The following is a 23,587-nucleotide window of genomic DNA, read 5'->3' as shown; positions in this document are numbered from 1 at the left end:
TTTTACATCCCTCTGTCCCTTCGCCCAAGGACAGCTTTGTTGAAATTATACCCAAACAACTCCAAGATGGTTGAAGTAATTCAGTTGTTTCTTTTCCCAGATCTGCTACCCATTGGTCAAGTTTCTGCTACTAAATAAGAATTCAATATATTGATTAAAAAGACATTTTACATTTGGCTTAACTGGGAAGCCAAGGACAAATAGCAGTTCTTTAGAGAATGGATTGGCAGTGCTTTAGCTCTAGAATTGATTTAGATAAACACTTTGGAATCTGATGTGAGTAAATGCTGATATATTTCATGTTTCTTCTCACTTGCCAAGCAGTTATTTGAGAAGAAAGTCTGGCTTAGCTTTAAGAAACTTCTTGGATATTGAAGCGTGAGATGAATTGACCTTTTAAGCTGATTGTATATTTTGAGCGATGGGAAAACATCACTTTAAGATAGTTTTATTTTCAAACTTCTAAGTAAGTGGCATTTATTATCACTCTCAGAGGCCTGGTACTGGGGGTGCTCATTCAGTTCTTCCGTTAGGTGAAAATAAATATTTTGGTGACATTTATAGGGTTTATGTTTCCCAATCTTTAGGCACAAGTAGAGCTAGTTACCAGAAGAACTGGTGTGGTGAGTAGGTTTGACGCCTTTCTGTCATATGAATGATAGATCTTCATTCGGGGAGTATTTTGAAGCCAGTGACTTGTGACAATTCTGAGACTTCTCACAATCACTCTATTGATGGTTGAGGTCCTAGAAGAATTTGTGATCTTGTTTTGAACTGGTAGCATCAGTTTGTGCCAGGGTTTGTAACAGGGGTGTTCCAATTGCTTTTGTTCCTGGCCTGTTTAGTTTGGGGATTGAAAAAGTATTGTATTTTCTGGATTAGTGTCTATTGACCTATCTTGTGTTGCTTACATTTTAATTTGAATTATCTGGTTTGTTCATTCTCCCTTTCTCCTTCCCTATGGCAGGCTTCCTCTTCTTCCTCCCTCCCTCCCTCTCTCCTTCCTTCCTTCCTTCCTTCCTTCCTTCCTTCCTTCCTTCCTTCCTTCCTTCCTTCCTTCCTTCTAGTTGGCAGTGTCACCATCCCTTGGCTTAATTGTGGGGTGACTCTAGAAAGCAGAGGAAGAGAGTACTTGGAGGAAGGAATGAGGTCCGTGCTGGCTATTCTAAAGTCAGCTCCTGGGTGAGGAATGGCATAGAACATAGAGGGATACTGAAATTTAATCTTGGAAGGGACTGAAGAGAAAATCCATTCCTGCTCCTTCTCTTTACAACTGAAGACCCTAACATCCTAATTTGAAGTAATTTGTCTGTGGTCCAGAAGTCCTTAGAATCTCAGTCCCAGGATTCCTACCCAGTCCACTATTTTCTTCTCCTTACACCACATTGAGTCCTCACTGGTGGGAAGGAAGAAGTTAGAAAAGTATCGATTCAGTGAATTTTATAACTACCATTTTAATAAAGTTAAAAATATATCTCTCGGGAATGTATTTACTGTGTAGATATCATAGTAAATGTCTTATTTATTCATTTAGACATACTAAAATTATATATATATATTTTTCCTTCACCAGGGCATGTTTATTTAACATGTAAACCAGGTGGTATGTAAACATAAAATAGCTTCATTTCAAGCTTCATCTTGTGTGTGGTTTGTTACAATACTGTATTTTTAATCTATGGTTATAATCTGTCAGTGAGGAAAAGGAGTGGGTGTGTGTGTGTGTGAAAGTGAAAGGCTGAGGAGCAGCAAGTTGAGAGGGAAGAAAGCACGTGAAGTAGATGAGCCTCGGCTGATCGTTGCTGGAGCCAGATCCCTTCTGCCAGGCTGATAACGTCCAGCGGAGTGACAACAGCATTCCTATCAGACTGTCTAGTTCCACGCTGTCCAGTGTGGTAGTCACTAGCCACATGTAGCTATTTAAACTTAAGTTAATTAAAATTAAATAAATTTGGGGAGGAGAGAAGGGTGAGTAGGCAGAGCACAGAGTATGTTTAGGGCAGCGAAACTGCTCTGTATGATATTATAGTAACGGATACGTCATTATACATTTGTCCAAACCCACAGAATGTACATGCGTGAACCCCAATGTAAACTATGGACTTTGGGTGATAATGGTATGTCAGTGTAGGTTCATCGGTTGTGACAAATGTACCGCTCTGTGTGTGGGATATTGATAATGGGGGAGGCTATGCATATGTGGGGGGAGGGGATGTATGGGAAATCTCTAGTTTCAGTTTTGCTGCGAACCTAAAACTGCTTTAAAAAATAAACTCTTTAAAATAATTAAATAAAATATAGTTCCTCAGTTGCAGTAGCCACATTTCAAGTGCTCAATAGGCAAGGAACTGTACGTTATTTATTTCCTTTTACATCTGCAATTGTCATTACTCTATAAGGTACTTTATTGGGTCTTGCAGATACAGACTATTTCTATCACCATAAAGCGTTTTGTTAGACAGCGCCTGGTGGTCCTTTCTCAGAAACGTTACCTAACGGACTGAATGTCACTGTGGCGGCTGTAAGTGGCCCGAGGCCACCTCCTGATGATACGCGAAGGCAGGGCCACTGACCTAGAAGTGCAAAAAGGGGTCAGGCAGTGCTAACCTGATTAAAAAATCATCTTTCGTTTTTACTCTGTGTCCTGTTTGAAAGCCAGTTGATTCATATTTTCAGAAGAGCAGCCATTCTTTTCTGTGTGTGGTGAAACAGACACCCCTGTTGACGTAGGAAGATGGTTACGAAGCATGAGTTTTTTTCTTACCCACTTAACTCATTCTGGGGTACTGTGATGACCGTAAACACAAGAGACTCCCCCCAAATGAAATCTGGTATAGTCAGAAGTATCAAAATGTTACATTTTCTTAAGAAATCCCCAAAGAGTCTTGGGATTGGATGTGGTAGACAGAATTACATGAGTCTATCCTCTGTTGTGCTGTGTAGAAGGAACTGACGAGGGTTTTTTAAAAAAAATGAAATTTCTAAAACGTTGTGAAATTAACTCGACTTAGAAAAAGCAATACGTATATCACTTAAACCATGAGTTTGAAGCATGGTTCTTTCCTTCCTTTGAGCTTAAAACATGTTGGTGTTTGAGTACTTAAAAGAGGAATGGTTTAGCCCAAGTTATATATCACAAAGTAAATAAAACATCCCATATTCAGTCATACCTTAATAGAAATTCAGACTCAGCAACCACTGTTTGGGCAGGATACCTGCTTTGTTAGGAAAGGGAATTAATAACTGAGGTATGAAAAAAAAATCTGTGTAGGGAGATTAACTGGGTTTAATTTGGGGCAATTCAGGAACAGTCTCTACTTTCTCACATTTAGCGGCCGTGGGTGACTGGGGCCGTGAAAGAGAATGTTTTACTATGTAATCCTTTCTTATTTTTCCTTGTAGTTTTCCTTGCCCTTTCAAGTTTCTGGAGCCCTAAACCCAGTGCCTGACCTTCAACAAGGGTTGACGTGGAAACATTTTTAATATGGCATCTTTCCTGGGCACGTGGGTGGCTGAAATAGGGCTGGGGGAAGTGTTTCTGTGTAGTTTCAAGTTGTGATCATTAGGACAAACTTACTGTTTTTGGCATAAGGCAAGATTGGAGCGAGGGTATTTATCTTTACTAAAATAAATATTCATCAGTTGTTTAAAAAGTGACAGTCTCTCGGGCTAAGAGATAATGAGCCTCCCAGTGTATCCATAGCCATCTTCCTGTTTCCATAGAAGCAGCAAGACTTCTTTAAGGGCTATAATTTCATGTCCTGCTCTTTAATGCCCATTAGAAATATAGGCAGCTTTGTAACTTATATATTTGCTTAAATAGTTTTAAAGGTAAAGGGGGATAGCTGAGGTGCAGTCACTAGAATAGGTAAATGTTGCCCGGCCAGTATGGCTCAGTGGACTGAGTGTTGTCCTGTGCACCGGGAGGTCAGGGTTCGATTCCCTGTCAGGGAACATGCCCCCATTGCAGGCTCAATCCCCACTAGGGGGTGTGCAGAAGGCAGCCAATCAATATTTCTCTCTCACAGCTATTTCTATCTTGTTCCCTCTCCCTTCCTCTTTAAAAATCAATAACAACATTTTTTTTTTTTTAAAGAATAGGTAAAAGTTCCAACCAGGCAGTTGTCCTGCTGTGCTTATAGGTGATAGCCCATTTAGTTTTCCAGGTTAAGAGTGAATTTTTTTCATTTATATGTTGTTGTTTAAAAATTCCTTTGTCTCTTGGAGCTACTTGGAAGTAAGAGAGTGACAAAAATATGAAGCGTGATTTTTATGAAGGATGACTGGCTTTAAAATTTTACTGTATCACAAGTTATTATATATAAAGTATTGCTTCCTTCAAGAGAACCTGGTGGGAGAGAATCCACTTATACTTTATAGTTAAGTTTTATTTTAAAGTTGAAAAATTACCCATTTCTATCAGCCCTCCTGTGAAGAAATGGGACTGATTTTCTAATGTGACATTAATTTGCTCTTCAGATAGTTCCAGAGATGTTTTAAGCAGTTGTGGCTTTCCCGGAATAATTACTCAACATTACAAAACGACCCTAGCCTGAACAGTGCTGTTAGTTGTTTAAAGTCAGTGTTGTTTACACTTATTTTTAATAGATTCAGCATCACTACTTCATGGAAGTAATGAGATTATGCAGGACTGATGTTTGTAGATGACAATGAGCTGTTTGTCTAGAGGTAGAGACAGCAAAAGCAGAAGCTGGTGGTGGACTAAGAGGTTGAGGGGTAGCATGGGGAGTAGGATTCCAAAATCAGATCTGTAAGCCAGAGACAAGACGGGATCTGAAAGACAAAGACTAGCCCACGGCCTCCGGAGATCTCAGACCTGAGCAGGAGTAGGAAGAGAGGAAGAACTCAGGGACATGTCCAAGCTTAAAAAATCAGGGGTTCAGCAAAGGGTCAAGGCAAGTAGGGGCAATGTAATTTTTTTCCCCAGAGAGTTTTAGTGGCAGCATTTTGTTGAGGTGGGCACCTCATTTGAAGGTTTGCCTTCAAGGGTGCCTCTGACATCCTGAAAGCCTCCTTTCTCTGAGTGCGGGTTCTGATGCTCCCTGTATCAGCTATGTATAGCTGTGTAACAAACCACCCGTTTTATTTGCTTACAGTTATGTGGGTTGGCAATTTGGGCTTGGCTTGGCTTGGCTGGCCAGTTGTGCTGACCTCACTTAGGGCAAGTCCTTGGCTAGCTGGGCTGGGGGGCACCTATTTTAAGATGCTCTTACTTGTGTGCATAGTGGTTGGTGCTGGCTGTTGGCTGACCCTATCTTTCCACTGATTCCTCGTTGTCAAGGAGGCTCGCCTGTAGTTTTTTCCTTGTGTGTAGCAGTGTTCCAAGATAGCTGGAGCGAAGCTGCAAGGACACAGTGCCCCTCTGCCTCATTCAGTTGGTTAGAGCCATCCCAAGGCCGCTCAGATTCAAGGGAAATTGATTCCCCCTTGTTGGGAGGAGCGGTGGAGTCACATGGCAAAGGGACACTGAGCAGGGAAGGGAGGAATTCTCTGGCCTTCTTTGCCAGCTCACTACCACAGCAGCCTTATTTAGCTCAAGGAGGATGCATACACATTCTTAGTCGCTCGTTTTTTGTTTGAGATGGGGGAACTAAATGCCCAATGATCTCTCCCCTGATTGCTGTAGTGTGGTTGATTATAGGTTTCATAAACTAATTTGTCCTGTGCACTATCCATCAAAGTGATTTTCACTCGAAAAGTGACTTTAAAAATGTTAACTTGCTAAAAAATCTAAAGACGTTGATTCTAATGTGACCTTTGAAGGGTGAAGGGGTGTGTGTGTGTGTGTAATACTAGTCCTTTCTAGCCTTGAGGTGTTTTACTCCAGATTGAGATTCTTAAACCCCAACACCACATTAAAAATATAGATTGTTTGCATGCATATGTGATGATTTCTCCTGCCACCTAGAAGTTAGTGAAGTAGAGTTATCACAGCCCTAAAAATGACATCGATGCATCAGTTTTTGGGTAGATTGGTGGTAGATTGGTGCTTAGACAGCTGTGAACATTTCATTACTTTGAAGTCAATCCAGCAACATTTCACTACTAGTTCTATGATCAGTTTCTTAAAAAAAGAATTGCCAGCCTAATAATTATTGACAGAATATGCCCATTTTTCTTTAGTTTATCACATGCTAGTGGAAGGAATAGTAGAAAGGCATGAGATGTGCAACTATACCATTTATTAAGTTGCAAAGTTTCTGGTAAAAGCCCTTATAAAACATATGCTTTTAGATATGGGAAGAGGATTGAGTGTTATCTTTAGAAATTTACAGATTTAAAAGCTGTGACTCTCCCTTTATTTCAAGAAGGAAGATAGATCTGTGCATGGATTAGAATTGTGGCGTGCCCTTTCTGTGGTTAGCCAACATTTCTTTCTCATGTAGAGAAGAATGAGACAAGAACGTTATCTAGATCTTGGAGTTATTAAAAAACAAAACTACAAACAAAAAACACAAACAGAAAAAACCCCAACAGCTCCAAGCTGATTTATTTTAAACTTCCTAAATATTATACAAGTAATTTAAATGATCACTATAGAAAATTTGTATAATACAGAGGAGTAAAAAGGGGGGGTGGGGATCACTAGTTACCTTGTCACCCAGGGCTACATACTGTTTGAATTTTGGTGTAAGAGTGTAATTTTAAATGGGATAGGACTTTTTTTTTTTTTTTAAGAAAAAGTAAATTGATATTTTTAGAAATTGATACTTTTTTTTTTTTTAGCATTCCCAGCACTTTCACATTTAATTTGTTTAGAGTAAGAAAAATAAAATAAAAGTCTTAGATTAGTACTTGCTAGGCAATAGTGATTTGTTTCTTGAGAATTTGGTGCACATTGAGCATCTAGCATACTTTATCATTTCTGGACAAAGTATGTATGTGTATTTTTCTTACACTTAAATGTTTGCAGAATCCCAAAGTACATTTATAAACTAATCCTAACGCCTGTGTTACAGTTTATTATTTCTTAGAGGTGTCTGTTATCCTTTGCCTTTTGTCCTCTGAGTGCCATGATCACCTTATTGTGATATTTGGTACTTTGCTGAGCGGAAGTTCTGGGATAGAGGGAAGTTAAGAGTAAGTAACTTTCTCATTGTTTGTGGGTACATTTGAGCTCGGGAATGACTTCTAGATTTCACACTGACCTTTCATACTAAACATAGAGATGAGAATTTTCTAGGGTTGTTAAATATGTGATCTCTTTTCATAGAGCTAGTTTTGATTTCATGGGAATGTGGGAAAAGTGAATCTCTACGACTTTAATTTGATGATCTGAATGCTGATTTTTTTTTTTTTGTCTTTTAAATGTCAAGGATTTCATAGCATTTTGAACAACATTGCTACTGGCATGATTAGTCTTTATTTTATTAACAAAGTTTTTAAACTATAGAGATACAATAAATACTTCTGTATCAAGTAGGTGAAAATAAAAGCCCTCAATTTCTGTTTCCCAGAGATTCCCTTCATTTTGGTGTGTATCCTTCCAGATGTTTTTCTGTGCATACCTAATACACAGGTTTTTCCAAAATATAATTGTTTTACATGTAATGTGGTAGCTAGGCATACTATTCTTTAAACTTTGCTTCTACAAAATAACATATATTACATGTATATTTTACTTCTGTGTATTTTCTGAATATCTTTGTAGTAAAATGTACACATTACAAATATTCACAGCTATCATTTTAGGTCATTTCTCATAGATCCACCTCATTAAAAACTATGCCAGTTTATTTCAATTCTGGATTCACTTCTATTCTGTGGATCTATTTTAATAATTTATTGATTAACTTATTGGTTGCCTTCAGTTTCCATATTTCTGTCAGATGGTATCCAGAAGAAGGATTGCACGGACAAATGGCATTGCATTTGTACTTTTGATGAATACTGTGAAAATTACCTCCAATTGCTTTGCTAATTAATTACCTTCTTAGTTGTTCCCATTTTTGCCCTAAAGGTAGAAGGGAATTAGACTTAGAAGGTCTCTAGCCTTATTTACTACTTGACCCAGACCTAATATATGTAAGAGTGTGAGGAGAAAAGGGTAGATGGGGTGGGGTGGTGGTGGATTGGAAAAAATAAAAATTGGCATCTGAGTTTAGGAAATGAAAGTTGCATCATTTTATGGACCAAAAATATGAAATGTCATGACATTTAATACTATGTACAAATTTATGAAAGTATTTTTTGAATTGGGAAAAGTCTAGTATAGAAGGAAACAAATTTGGTTACAAGGACCAGGGACTCACTAAAATTACCCACAAGTAATAGAGCATCTATACTAATAAAAGAGTAATATGCTAATTAGCCTGGGAGACCTTTAGGATGTCCTTCTGGACAAAGCCATGGTGGCAGGGCCTAGGCAGAGGCAGTTAGGAGCGATCAGGTCGGCAGGGGAGGGCAGTTGGGGGCGATCAGGCCGGCAGGGGAGGGGGGGCAGTTGGTGATCAGGCTGGCAGGGTGGTGCAGTTGGGGGTGAGCAGGCTGGCGGGGGAAGGGGGGAAGTTGGGGGCAAGCAGGCCAGTGGGGGGGTAGTTGGGGATGAGCAGGCCAGCGGGGGTGAGCAGGCCAGCAGGGGGGCAGTTGGTGGCGATCAGTCCGGCAGGGGTGCCAGTTGGGGGCGAGCAGGCCGGTAGTGGGTGGCAGTTGTGGGCAAGCAGGCCGGTGGGGCAGCAGTTGGGGGTGCTCAGGTCGAAAGGGGGCGTAGTTGGGGTTGATCAGGCCAGCAGGCAGAGTGGTGAGGGGTGATCAGGCAGGCAGGCAGGTGAGCGGTTAGGAGCTAGCGGTCCCGGATTGCGAGAGGGATGCCCAACTGCCGGTTTAGGCCCAATCAGGGGATCGGACCTAAACCGGCAATCGGACATCCCCCGATGGGTCCCAGATTAGAGAGGGTGCAGGTCGGGCTGAGGGACACCCCCCTCCCATGCATGAATTTCATGCACCAGGCCACTAGTTTCTTATAAAGATAGATGTGGGACCAGGAGACAGGAATCTCATCCTTAATACCAGATTTGCAGCAGCCCAGGAAATACTAAGCATCCAGGTCTTCGGAAATTGCCATCAACGGTGTTCTCATGCACCTCACTTCTCGGTCCTCTGACTTGGGTGTGACTTAGCCGACCACTGTGGGTCCGTCTGCCTTTGTTCATCTCTTTCTATCCTGTTATTTCTGCTGAGTCAGAATTTTAGCTCATCCAGAACTCTTATGGCCCTTCTTCTTCTTTCTCTTTTAGCCATTGCTATAGCTGCTAATTGCTTTATTTCACAACTTTAATCCCAAAGATTGAGAATCCAGTTTTTCCTAGGGTCCCCTGTATGGGGCACCTGCCAACCAATGAATTGCTCGCTAAGTCCAGGTGCTATCTTCCTGTAAGGGTTGATAGGGGGTAATAGGAAAAGCTCTTGCCTGGGAAGGGGACTTGGGTGTTGTGGTAGGTCCTACAGTTAGTATTTATGCATTACCCTTAGGTAAGGAACCTCTTCAAAATATAATCCTGAATAATTACTTTGTTGAAAATATTTATTCCTATGATGTGCTTCAAAAGCAGTTCATTCTTTAAAGTCAGTAAATACCTCCCTGAGAAGCATCCTCCCCCTTTCCTCGTGGAGTGTAAGCTGGGAAAACTTGTGCCCCATCTCAGTTGTCAAACGTCTTCAGTTCTGAAATTCCGATGCCTGGATTATGAGCTATGGTCGTGCCTTTCTGCTGGACTTGAAAGTCCTGTGAAACAGTTCATTCAGTTTATGTATGACAGTGAGGTTCTGAAAAATGTGCCTGGAACTGATACTGCTGGGGCAACTCATTTTCCTATGTGAGTAGGTTCATTATCCCACATGTATCTTCTCCATATATGTTGGGAGGAGTATTGGGCCCTCCCTAATTTTAGTAGGTGTTTGGCACTTCATTTTTAATATTTCTCTGCAAGATTTCTCTTGGATGCTTTGTTTTCTTCCTGAGGGTCATGGTCAAGTGTACCCCCTTTTTTTTCTATTCTCCCTTCTCAACCCCAGTTTACTTCTCTTTCAAAATAATGGCTAGAGGATTGAATGAGTCACTGACTTTTTTGTTACTCCTCACCTGAGGATATTTTTTCCATTGATTTTTAGAGAGAATGGAAGGAAGGTGGGGAGAGAGAGGGAGGGAAGAAAGGAGGGAGGAAGGGAGGGAGGGAGAGAGAGAGAAAAAGAGAGAGAGAGAGAGAGAGAGAGAGAGAGAGAGAGACATGGATGTGAGAGAAACACATTGATTGGTTTCCTCCTGACCAGGGTCATCGATTGAACCTGCAACCCAGGTATGTCCCCTAGACTGGGAATCAAACCCTCGACCCTTCGGTGTTTGGGCTGACACTCTGACCACTGAGCAGCACTGGCCAGGGCAAGATTCAGTGACTTGCATTCTTGAGCCCTTTGGTGTCTTTGTCTCTCAGCATCTCAAAGGGAAGTCCTCCTGTTATTTTAAAAAACGAGAACCATGCTCATAAAATACTGTTTTAGTTTGGTTTCAGATCACTTGAAATGTAATCTGATTTGAGAGGCAGCAGTTAAGCTCCTGTTTACGAAAAGGTTTTGATTATCGTTTCGTAGGAATTTTTGTTGGGTAAAAGAAAGACATAGTCTTACTTCAATTTGGAAGGTTTCTTTTTACTTCAGTTTGGAAGGTTTCTTCTGGTGGCCTTGAATTCCGTGCTTTAATCTGCTTAAAAATGCCCATTAGAACATAAGCAAAATTAAACATTGTTTTATTAAAGTCTGTGCAATGCTCTTTATTATTTAGGAGAAAAATATATTTTAATTAGCCGTGGTAAGAACATGTGTAATTTAAAGCTTTCATTTTGACAGACTGATTTTAGCTGATAGGCATGTTAATCTCTATTTGATTGCTTCGGTGGGGAGTTGAAAGTGACCTAGAGCCTGGCTTAGAGTGCGTTTATAAATGTGCTTTATTTTGGTTTTTATTTTGTGAAATAATACAGTACATTTTCTTGCATGTTGTCTTATTATAGATTTGAATGTTTATCTGATTACCAGATTTAAAGAAAATGTTAGTCATTTTTCCTTTGGGCTATATGTCTCCTTGTTTACCCCCCCCCCCACCTTTTTTTAAAAATGCTGGTATATGTGTGTATGTGTAGCGAGCTGCACTTTAATCACTTTGTAGCTTGATGGTGCTCCAGGAAAGTGAGTTTTCTTGTTTTATAAGAATTTCCCATTCTTTTCTATTTAGTTTTAATTTTCATTATACTCTTTTCTTTTTCCCTTTGGAAGTGCCAAAGAGTGTGCAAAAAGATTATATATAGCATATATAACTATTTATCATTTTTATGTGTATAGAGGCAAATGATGTATGTGTGTAAAGTTATTTATGATTCAAGAAAAATTATTTGCAATAAAAGTTATTTGACTCCTGGGGGAGAATTTTATTACATCTCTTGAGATATAGTAGTCTTTGGGGGAAAAAAGTTGAGAATTAAAATTCTGGGAGGGTTTTTTTTCCTCTATGCCACGAAGATTTGAGGACATGTAAAGGTGATTCAAGCCGACAGGATGATTCTGGTACAGATTTTTGGAGCACTCGCTGTGTGCCAAGGACTGGACTAAGTATTTTACACACTTCATGTCTCATCCTTGCCTCATTCCTGCCAGGACTGGTATGATGATCCCAATTCTACGAATTAGGAGGCAGACTTGGGCGATCACATAATCTTTTGAAGGTCACACAGCTGGATCTGAACCCAGTGACGTCTGGTTGCAAAGCGCCTGCCCTTTTCCTGGCTCCCTTTACCTCCTCTGCTTTTGCTATCTGATCTGCCTTTAGGATTCTCAGGCTATCAGTGCAAGGAGTTAATTTCTAGAAGAAGGATCCCTATTTTTAAAGCAGCATCACGTGGCAGTTGGAGCTGAAACTTGCACATCAGGCTGACCTGGGCTTGGATTCCTTCGGCGTCATTTACCAGCTTTGTGATTGAGCCAGTTTCTTAGCCTCAATGTGCTGCATGGCATTTCATCATCAAAATTAGGACCATCATATCGACCTTATAGGATAATATAATGCATAACAAATAATAATAATGATGATGATAGCATTTAGCATTGAGGAGCTATTATGTGTCAACCCCCCAGGCTAAAGCTTTTCATAGTTCATTTAATCCTCACAACAACCCAGTAAGGTGGGTTCAGGTATACCTGTTTTACATGCAGAATTCTCACTATATTAAGGCTGTTTTTACTTGTGTTTCCCACACCTGTGTACCCTTCCATTGGTATAGAGATGATTTAGTATTCGCTGACTCAGAGAATTCACTGTCATTCAGTAAACCTATTATATGGTCATTAAGATAGATAGCATTTCTCCCTGCAAGCCTTTTATTTTAGTGATAACTTTCTACATATATAACTAATGTTCTAACAGGTTTCTCTTGTATTGTTAAAAAGCATTAATCTCATGATAACTTAGGCACAGATTTAAACATTTCACAAGTGGAAGATCCACGGACAGAAGTGCCTGTATCCCAAACCAATTTTTATGTGTCCTCAGAATAAATGAATGCTACAGCCTTGGTAGAAATGGCTCTGGAAATGATATGAGAGGATGAGGAATATTTTAAAATGTCCTCTACTATCCGACCTCTCGGCCTTTCTTCTCTAGCATACAAAGTACCCTAAGAATTTAATCGATAAGTAGTTGCCTAAAGCAGCAGCCCTCTGTCATCTACCTGAGTCACTGAAGGAACATTGAGTGGTTTAAAAAAGTTATTAACATTAATGCTAACGTGTTGACAACTGTAAAGAACACAGAATTCTGGCAGTGAACCCAGATACATTTCATTATAGAAGAGAGAAAATGGTAGGGCTTTGCTCATGGACTTCCCAGCATTGAAACCTGATTAAAACATTCAGCCAAAATACCAGGCTATTAAACATTTAAAAGGAAAAAATCATACAAACACGTCACTCTCCAGACACTCCTGCAACACCCTGGAGCCGCCTGGTAGGTCGTCGAGGCTCGGTGTCGGTTAAGGAAGGTCTGGCAAGTTGGGAAAGTGGAACCATGCTTCTCAGAACTCAAGGAAGAGGATGGGGAGCGTGATGAGTCTGTTCTTCAGAGAGACCTGAGCAACTGGGAGCTGGCTGAAGGTCTGACTTTACACCTCCCTGTGTTTACTTGTTCAGAGGGTAGGTTTTTTATCGGTGTAATTAGCTAGTTATTAATAATAAAGAGAAGAGAGCAAGTGGAAGTCAGAAATTGTTAGTCATGTCCCCTGGGAACATGGAAGCTACAGCTTCACACCCCAGGAATCGCAGCATTGTCCTTCCAAGGGGATTATTACCCCTCCTCCCCCTCAGATAGTGGATTGTAGGGGTGGGGGGTGGGGGGGAGAGACAGGCACAAGTGGAGAAGTACATGCACAGTAGAAGTTGGGGTGGCACAGGGAGGTGCTTGCTTGTCAGTCTAGCCTGGGGAGCAATGGGTTGACTAGGGAGTGGGCCCCATCAGAAGTGCTGGAGATCTTGGAGAGTTGGTTAATTTGACCAAGTTTCTGATTAAAATCCCCAGACAAAGAGTTCCTTCTCCTTTGTTCGCCCTTGCTCTCTCTTGCGTTGTGAACTGCAGTCACCTGTGTAGTGCACTTACCTGTTCCGTCCATAGCCATGTGGCTTTATGCAGCCACATGGCCCATGGCGGTGGGGACTCCTCACGCAATGGACTGCAGCTGGGAACACATGCTAAGCCAGCCAGATGCTGGACTGGACTGGGCTTTGATATGGAACAGACATTCTGGGCAGTGGCCTTAATTGTGGCCCTGCTGGACACGATTGGACTTCTTCCACGGTCAGACGGACTGAGATGGGACCTTAATTTTACATCATCAATAAAGCTTTCCACGAAACCCCATCCTCCGTGGGAGCCTCAGGAAATTCTTTTCCTCACAGCACCCAAGAAACTCCACTTCCACTGATAACAGGTTGATTCTCTCCATCTATTTAGTCGGTGTATTTTGAGCTTCAGTGTGTCCCAGGCATGGCTATGTCTTGGTGACATAAAGAGGGAGTTCCCTTCGGGTCCCTAACCTTGAGGAACGTAGAAAGTCTAGAGGAGAAAATAGAGAGGGACCCGAGTGCACCCCGTGAGGCCAGCTCTGGTGGAGGTGTGTAACTGATGTTCAGAGCTAATTGCCCTGTCTCCAGAGTCCTCGCATTTTCCATGGACAGCATGCCACATACTCATTGTCGGAATCCTAAAGGAAGGAATTGCAAAACCAGTTTGTGAAATTCTGCCACCTGCTATGTGTTGTAAAGTTTGTGCCAAGGCAGAATCATCGAGAAAGGTAGACTTGATGTTTTGATCAGTTTTGATAATCCTCTTCATAAAAACAAGTTCTGTAGTTTAGTGCTGTCAATACAAACATGGGTTAAATGCTAATATTGGTTGAATATTCAGGGTGGGGCAAAAGTAGGCTTACAGTGGTGAGCACACTAAATACAGGGCTTATTCTTTCATTATTATTATTTATTAATTATTGAATTATTTTCCATACGAACAATGGTAAACCTACTTTTGCCCCATCCTGTATTATGTATAAGTATGTGTTTATGTATATATATGTCTGGCTTTTTGATGTCTGTGTATTAATATCATGCTTTTCTCTTACATGTAAACCATGGACTTTGAGACAATCAGTGTTTAAACTTGCAACAAGGAAGAGAAATAATGAAAAGGAACAATGGCTTTTTGTTTTCCCAGTAACTAAATTTACCATTGTTCTGTGAACTCAACAAATGACCACAGGATGTGAATTTAATCAAGTTGTGCCTTTGAACAAAGGTATCTTGGTTGTAGTGGAATTTTTTACTTCCCATTATCCTGTTCACATGTCTCCCTGTATTTAAATGAGCAGTTCACCACGATTTAACCAAGTTCACAAATAATAATTTCAGTACAAAAGAAATGGGCTTAGGAAACAAAAGGAAGCTATTTCTGACTCTGTCTTCTAGTTCAGCATTTGAAGTCATAGATTTTTACCTTTTACTGGAAAAATATTCTTCTGTGTCAGGTGGCCCCTTTAAAATATAACCCCTTCAGTGCAGCCCGGATTTAATTGGAGCACTCTGATGGGCAGTGAGTCGGGGTGTATAATCTTAATCTGTAATCTCCTCAGTTGCACACAAGTACAATTCTGTTATCTTTGACAATTGAAATGAAAAGGTTATTTATTTATTTATTTATTTTTCACCCAGAAGAAACTAAAGCATTTAGTGGAGAACAGTTTAGAACCAGAAGTTTCCTTATAAATATTGACTTTCATTTTGTGGATTGTTTTTCTTGATCTGGTGGAAATGTCTTGCCTTCTATTTTGCTGTCCCTTTTGGCATCGCCTGTACCTGTCACCTGTGAGAGAAAAGCTCTGTATCTGTGTTGCTCGTGGTCTCTTACACTTCAGCAGTGCTGTGGTCCAGCTACCCTCTGGAGTCCTTTACATGTACAGCTCACTTAACATTCACATCGAGCCAATGAGGAAACCAAAGCCTGACGGTGAAAGCAATTTTCTGGGGTCACATTTAGCTTTTGTCTCGTCAAGTCCATCCTCTCCGCCATGCCTGCAGTAGAGCTATGATAGGTTTTCTGTCCGTCCCAGGAGGACTCTTACCAGCTAAGCCCGACAGCATATTCACTGCATCACTGTCGAAATGCTCTGGCACGTTATTGTTGTTGGTAATTGAATTTAGCTTCATTCCATCACTTTTCCTCACATTGAAATGTGTTGATTATCATGATTATTTAAATACACTAGAGGCCTGGTGCACGAAATACTTCCCCCAGGCGGGGGGTCCCTCAGCCGGCCTGCACCCTCTCACAAGCTGGGACTGCTGGTTCCTAACTGCTTGCCTGCATGCTTGATCGCCCCTAACCACTTGCCTGCCTGCCTGATTGCCCCTAATTGCTCGCCTGCCTGCCTGATCGCCCCTAACCACTCTGGCTGCCTGCCTGATCGCCCCTAACCACTATACCTGCCTGCCTGATCACCCCTAACTGCTCGCCTGCCTGCCTGATCACCCCTAACCGCCTCTGCCTTGGCCCCTGCCGCTGCAGCTTCGTCTGGAAGGACTTCCAGAAGGCCATTCGGCTGTCCGGTCTAATTAGCATATTATGCTTTTATTATTATAGACAAGGAAATGGTGCCTCCTCATCTCTTCTCTGTGTGAAAGCTCCATAGCATGCCCTTCTGTTTGGAGGTGCGTGCATTCCACAGTAAGATAAGCAAATAAATGCTTACATGATAAAGTTTTAAGTAGCTTGTGAATCAAAATTATATAAATAAACTAGATGACAGCAAGAAAAACGGGTTCAAGAAACTTGCTGTCTTTCATCCTAACATCAAGGTAAGCAAGGGCCCAGATGGTATCTGTGAAGTTGCAAACACAACTTCATCTTTTCAAAGGTTGATTCTAAGAAATGGCTTCTTTTGTTCCTAAGCCTGGATCCATTAGACAACACTGGGATTGCTAGGAAAGCAACTATAATAGTGAGACCAGAGGTTTTCTTGTTGTTGGTTTGTTTGTTTGCGTTGAGAGAGGAATGCCAGCTGCTGCAGAACACTTGGAGAGAAGATTAGAGATGAGTTAGAAGTGTCCTTTAGCGGAAGGCATGCGTTTGAGTGGCAGTGGCTTTGAACAGTAGAAGACAGATGAGACCTGCAAACAATTGTGTGTGATCTGATAGGAGGGAAGGGAAAGAAGCCGATGGGAAGCCTTCCTCTCCCTCCCTGGGCTCTGCGACCTCAGCACGGGGTGCAAGGAAGACCCTTAGTCATGACCTACCTGTGCTCTGCAAGGCAGCTGACCGACACATTAAGAATTAAGTATGTATAGAAAGTGTCTGAACACACCCAAAATAGCGAAATTTTCTTTCTCCACTTGCTGGACATAAAGAGACATGTTTAGGCCACCAAGGTGATTTAGGTACCACATGAGATTTGAGATTTGGCTTGGCTAAGATAACAGTTCCCCACAAAGAGTGGTGTTACCTTCCTGGGTACCTGGGGTCTTGCTCATCTGTTGGACCAATTGGATACCTCTTCTCTCCTAAGCAAATAGTACTTAATGAAGAAGGAACAGAGAAAAGCAAGTTACCCATGTCGTACTGCTCTGTTTGACTTCATTTTGAAGATAGTGTTCTCAGTGATCAGAGCCCAGATGTGTCTCTGCTCCTCCTGCTCCAGGCCCTGCTAGTCTGCTGTTTGAGGATTTTGCCTTTTTTTCTTACGTATTATTTATGCTCATCCATGATCTGGTTCCAGTCTGCTTTTTTGGTTAATCCTAACTTGGGGATATTTTTTTACCCATTGCTTTTCAGAGAGAGGGGAAAGGAAGGAGGGAGGGAGAGAAAGAGAAAGAGAGAGAGAGAAACATTAATGTGAGAGAGGCACATGGGTTGGTTGCCTCCCGCACATGCCCCGACTCAGGGCGGGGAGCGAACCCGAAACCCAGGAATATGATCTTGACTGGGAATGGAACCTGCAATCCTTGGGTGCACTGGTGCTCTAACCACTGAACACACTGGCCAGGGCTCAGTCTGCTTTTTGAAGTAATCTTCCATTACTCCTCATCAGTGCTGTTTCCTGCTTCCTGAAAATAAATGGTTAGTTCCACATTTTTTGCTCTTGTTGCTCCTTTGGCCACTTTCTAGAGTACTAACATCTGTTTTGTTTTACTTTTATCTTTTAATACATAAGTTACTCGAATCATTTAAGGTTCAACCCAAATGCCCATCCCAAATTTTGATTCATACAGTTCTTAGAATCACTGATAGCTGGATAATGCAGCTATTTGGGCATAAAGCTTACTTGCTCTGATAGCTTTTAAGTTTCTTGAGAATAGGGAACGTGTCCATCCTGGTTTTATATCCTGAGTAATGTTTAAGGTGGGCCTTGTCACTTAGAGGGAGCTGGTCATTGTTTGTGTGGCTGCATGAACATCAGTTTCTCTGCGTCCAATTCAGGTTTCCCATCTCCATTGTAGACCCTTTGGAATCTTTTATTTACTCTACTTTTATTTTCTCTCTGATAAGTCTATTCTATGCTCTTGCCTTTGCTCTTTGCGCCTGGAATTACCTTTGGGGAAACATAACACCCTTTTGATTTTGTCTCAGCCCTTCCAGTCTAGCATTCAGGAGTTTCTCTCAGGCTGGTCATGTTCTTTAGGTGACCTTGCCCTTGCTCTCATGGACCCACTTTGGGTGAGTGTTTGCCATGGGGAACTGGGAGAGTAGAGGATGCGGGCACCTCTGCCCTTACCTGGTACGCGCGGTGCTTCTGAACCCCCCACGGACACTATTTGTGATGGGAGGACTGTCCATTCAGCTTTCTGGAAGAGATGATACATGTAGACATGGCGAAAGCTTTCCCAAGGTATGCTTTGGGGAATTTTCTCAGCTTTGTGGTTCTGGACAAGTTAGTTGCCTACTTGGGACAACCAGGGCGGGCTACTGAACCCTCTATAACAGTGGTTCTCAACCTGTGGGTCGCGACCCCTTTGCGGGTCGAACAACCCTTTCACAGGGGTTGCCTAAGACCATCGGAAAACACATATATAATTACATATTGTTTTTGTGATTAATCACTATGCTTTAATTATGTTCAATTTGTAACAATGAAAATACATCCTGCATATCAGATATTTACATTACGATTCATAACAGTAGCAAAATTACAGTTATGAAGTAGCAACGAAAATAATTTTATGGTTGGGGGTCACCACAACATGAGGAACTGTATTAAAGGGTCGTGGCATTAGGAAGGTTGAGAACCACTGCTCTATATGAAGGAAGCAGAAACCTCTGCCGTCCTGTGGGCCTTTGGTGAGTGACAGCAGCAGTGCTGATGGCTCAGAAGAGAAAGGCTTTGTTGGGCAGAGCACAGCCCACTCTAGATCCTTGGTCCCTCAGGATTCCCAGCAGCAAGACTCACCCCAGTGACTTCCATTTATTGCCTCCTTAATGATGACACTGTATTTGTAAGATGTTTATGTGATCCTTACATATCCTAGTATTTTCAAAGTAGAGAGAATTTCAGTGATGTGCTGCTAGTCATCTGTTTCTGTCTAAATCATGTTGCTAACACGAACTTGACCTTGAAATCAGTAGTTATGCTTCCAGGGCTGGCTTTGACATCTATATGTGTATACCTATATCTCCTATATATGCCTCTCCTCTGATAACGAAGGTCAATAGGAAAGTGAACCAGGTAGGTCTGTAGTGGAATGCATTCCCTGTGTGACATAAGGAATTCCATTTACTTTCCAGGCATCTTTAATGTACTTCTTAGATAACCTGGGAGAGTGGGATGCTTTTGAGGATATTGGTAGAGCTGCACTGAAACACATAATCACCTATTTGGGTTTTGGGACTTTGTCCAGATTCATAAGGACAGTACAGCTCTGGCAGGCCTAAGCGAAGTCTCCTTCGCTGTGGCACCTGGGCTGACTTGTTAAAGAACCTTCTTCCGAGACTTTATTGGGAAGACTTCCCTGTACTGAGAAGGGGCGGGTTGTGCAGTTTCACCAGGCCTCAGGCCGGGGAGGGAGGCTGGGTCAGGCATGATCGAGACCTCCTTGGGAGAGTAAGTTCTTTCCTGTTCTCGAGGTCATCCCTGGATAAGAGGGGCCCTCGTGGAATGAGCTTTGCCTTTAGGAGGTTGAAAGCATATTGATAATGTCTTCTTTTGAAGGTGGCTTATAACAACGTTTCTTTGCCCCAAAACTTGAATTTCTGTAAGGTTTGCTCAAGCTAAGAGTGGGTATTCGCTACCCAGCTGGCATGGTTGAGTGGTCGAGAGTTGACCTATGAACCAGGAGGTCACGGTTTGATTCCCAGTCAGGGCACAAATCCCCAGTGGGGGGCATGCAGGAGGCAGCTGATCAATGATTCTCTCTCATTGTTGATATTTCTATCTCTCTCTCCCACTCCCCTCCCCTCTAAAATCAATAAAAATATATTTAAAAGAAAGAATGGGGATTCACCACTTTATTAGATGACTGACTTCCCTGAAAAAATGACATTTAGCCCCTCTGGACCGCCCCAACCCAGGAATTTCTTGCAGGAATTCCAAGGAAATTTCTAAACAGCCAAACACTACTGTGCCTTGGTGTGTAGGCGCACTTCTGTTCTGTCAAAATAAATTAGACTGTAACTCATAAATTAGGAAAATATTTTGTGACTTGTACTTATTATTTAACAAGTAGAATAAATAGCTGGGCTTCAGAAAATAAAAACAAAACGAACAAAAATCTAAACCAATCCCAGGCTGCTTGACAGGGATCATTTTACTGTTTGCCAACAGTGGGGATGGCCCTTCTCTGGGACATGGGAGGCCCCTCCTCTGTCACCCTCTGATTTTATTCGCTGGTCACCATGCTCCTTCCCGCCTCTGCCCTGTGGGTTGGGTGGGGGGAGCCCTTTCCATGTCTTCACTCCATGTTACAAAGTTTGTCCTTACTTTGCTTTTATCAAGTCTATGAATGACTCCCTTTGTCAAGCTTATTGGAATGCCTGTGGGAGGGATGCTATGCAAAAAAAAAAAAAATAATAAAAAAAAATAATTGTATTGCATAACTGCCCAGTCCCTAGAGACGCCAGATTGCCCTTGGCACAGGAACAGACCCTCCTTCCTGGCAGGTCCTCTGAGAGCAGGGCACAGGGCATCTGAGAGGTGGCTCTGTCCTCCACCCCAGTACCACGGGGATGACCTTTACCCCAGCTCTGATAAGAGGCTTATTTTAGATTTCTGAAATGCCCGTCTTTCCGCAGCCCAGAGGGGAATGTTTCCCTGTGTGTCTGTTTTCCCTGCGTGATTCTTTCCAGCTGTCGTTTCTTCACAAATGTCAGGTCTTTCTCTCCTGTGTCACCTTGAGGCAACTGACATTCGTGACTAATTATTAAAAAGGGCAGCCCTTTAGTTTATTTTGATGAAAACAAAATCCCAGAGAACTCTCTTAGATATGCTATAATTGAGCAGGTGACACCTTGGTGTTGGGGGTTTGGAAAGTAGGTTCAGAAAGCAAGTTTTTGGCATGGGAGTTGGAGGAGCCAGGAGCTCCAACTTCGTGGACTTATTACTGAGACCGTGCGTATCCTCTGAACGAATTCCAGGCCTTTAAACTTAATACCTAACAGACAGGCCAGGCAGTCACCGGGCTTAGGGACGGTCCCTCTTGGAGCAAAGAATCATACAATGAACTCTTATGCAGCTGGCCTTTTTATTCCCCCCTGTAAAATCAAATTAAACCAACTTCAGTTTGGAGAGTGTGGATGTGGGAGGGGGGTTTCACCACACTCTTGGCTGTTTGATGGAAGCTGCAGTGGTTGGGCGAGGAGTCTGGCTATGAAGGATGCATATAAAATAACTCTAAGAACTAAGCTTATTTCAGCATAGGGTTTGATTTTGGTGTAGGCAGTTGCATACCATACTTGACACTTCATTATGAAACTTCCATTAATTGGCATGCTATGTATGATCAAGCAAAGGAAGTTGAAAATGTGCGGACCATGATATCAGCCTAGAGCTTCAAAATGAAGGGCGTTCCAAAATCTATACCAGTGGGCAGCAATAGCAAATGGCAAAGAGTGGAGTTGAATATCATTTCTTAACAAAAGAAAAGAAAGAAAAAGGCAACAAACCAAGACAGTGTTCCGCCCCCAGGTGTGGGAGGTTTACCCCTCCTGTGTCACATGGCTCGCTGTCATAGTGGACTGGGCAGGCTTCTTCAGAATTATGCATGTCATGTGGTTTTTTTTGGCTTTCATTTATGCATGTTCTCCTTACTTATTCTTTCCCCCCTTTCCATCTTTGTGAATGTTTATGTTTACTCTTTGATTTGTATTTATTCTTGTGAAACATTTTGTTGTTTTGCACTCACGCATTCCCTCCCCCCCCCCAGGTGAAATTCACATCACATAAAATTAACCCTTTTAAAGCAAACAAACATCAGTTGCGTTGAATACATTCACAATGTTATGCAACCACCATCTCTGTCTAGTTCCAAAACTCCCATCACCCTGTAATAAAACCCGGAACTTATCCAGCGGTTATTCTCTGGAGGAGAACCTGCCTCTAGCTTCTGCTTTCTATTTCTAAGGATTTACCTATTCTGGATATTCCATAGAAGCAGAATTTTACAATATGCATGTGTATTAAAATCAAGTGTATAGAGGTTTGATTTACATAAATAAAATGCACACCTTTTTTACTGGACCTTATGCACAGGTTTCCTTTGGCATCTTTCATATTTATGTACAGCAACCCCATGAGGGCACCGTCATCAGCCTCGCTTTGCAGACGAGGGTCAGGGAGCTGGGTGATTTGGCTGCCATTGCAAAGCTTCTGAGTGGCAGACAGGATGTGAATGTGGGTGGGCTGGCTCCGTAGGCCATGCTGCTGACCACGCTGCTGACTACTGTTGTCCACCACCGCCCAGGTCTCTTACATGTGCATTTCCGGAGCTTGCTTTTTTTTCACACAACAGTATACTCTTTTTCCACAGTGACAGAAATGGCTACAGAGTACTCTACTATTTGCATGTACGATAATTGACCTGTTTCCCCCATTGGTGGATTTGGGGCATGTTTCATGTTTTGGTTATGAATTCTATATTTTTATGAAATTACCTATTTTTGTTATGAATTAGGAAAGGAGCTTTCTAAGGACCAAAGAAAGTTCTAAAGTAATATTTTTTCATTGTAGAACGATAGCTGACCAAGGGGAATAAGCTAAAACACACACGATTCCCCTCAGAGGGAACTACTGTAAAGATTTTTAACATAGCTTTCTAGTCTCCTATACATTTTTTTTTTTTAAATAGAAGAAAAGAAAGCGTTTTTGGGAAAGGATGGTTTGTTAATAGAAGGTTTACAGAATATTGTGAACATCTTTTAATGTAATTAACAATAGTGAATGTCTTCTAAGTGCTTAAAATGTGACAGGGACTATTTTCAGTGTTGTATACCATTTCACAAGAATCATGTGAGGAATGTGTAGTTATTATAGCAGAGGAGAAGGTTTATATATGTTTTAAATTTATGTAAATGGTTTGTGCCCTCGCTCTTACTATTTCTTGCTTTTAAAATTCAGTCCTGTGTTATGATTAAAGTATTTACCTTATTGTGTTGCCTAACATTGGTTCCTACCATGAATTTCCTTGTCTTTTCCTCCAACTCCATGCACAGGACTTCAGGGAACATCCTTGTACATGCCCTCATGGGCCCGTGGGAGGAGAGTAGCCACTGGAATATGTCCAGGAGCAGGATAAGTGAATCATGAGAGTATATACAGGGGTGGGCCAAAGTAGGTTTACCATTGCAATTCAAATAATTAATAGAATAATTAATAAATAATAATACAAGAGTAAACTCTTTGTTTCCTGTACTCACAACTGGATGTTCTCTTGCCTACGTACACAGAGGCAGATTCTCCTCCAGAATGACTGTGCTGGAGTCCATGTATGTTTTGTGCGGTTTCAAAGACAGGTGTCCAAATGCCTAGAAAAAGGACCAAACTGGCAACATCGGGAC

This window comes from Myotis brandtii, unplaced genomic scaffold (genome assembly GCF_000412655.1).
Source record: "Myotis brandtii unplaced genomic scaffold, ASM41265v1 scaffold112, whole genome shotgun sequence".
Taxonomy (NCBI): Eukaryota; Metazoa; Chordata; class Mammalia; order Chiroptera; family Vespertilionidae; genus Myotis; species Myotis brandtii.
This window is presented reverse-complemented; position numbering follows the sequence as displayed.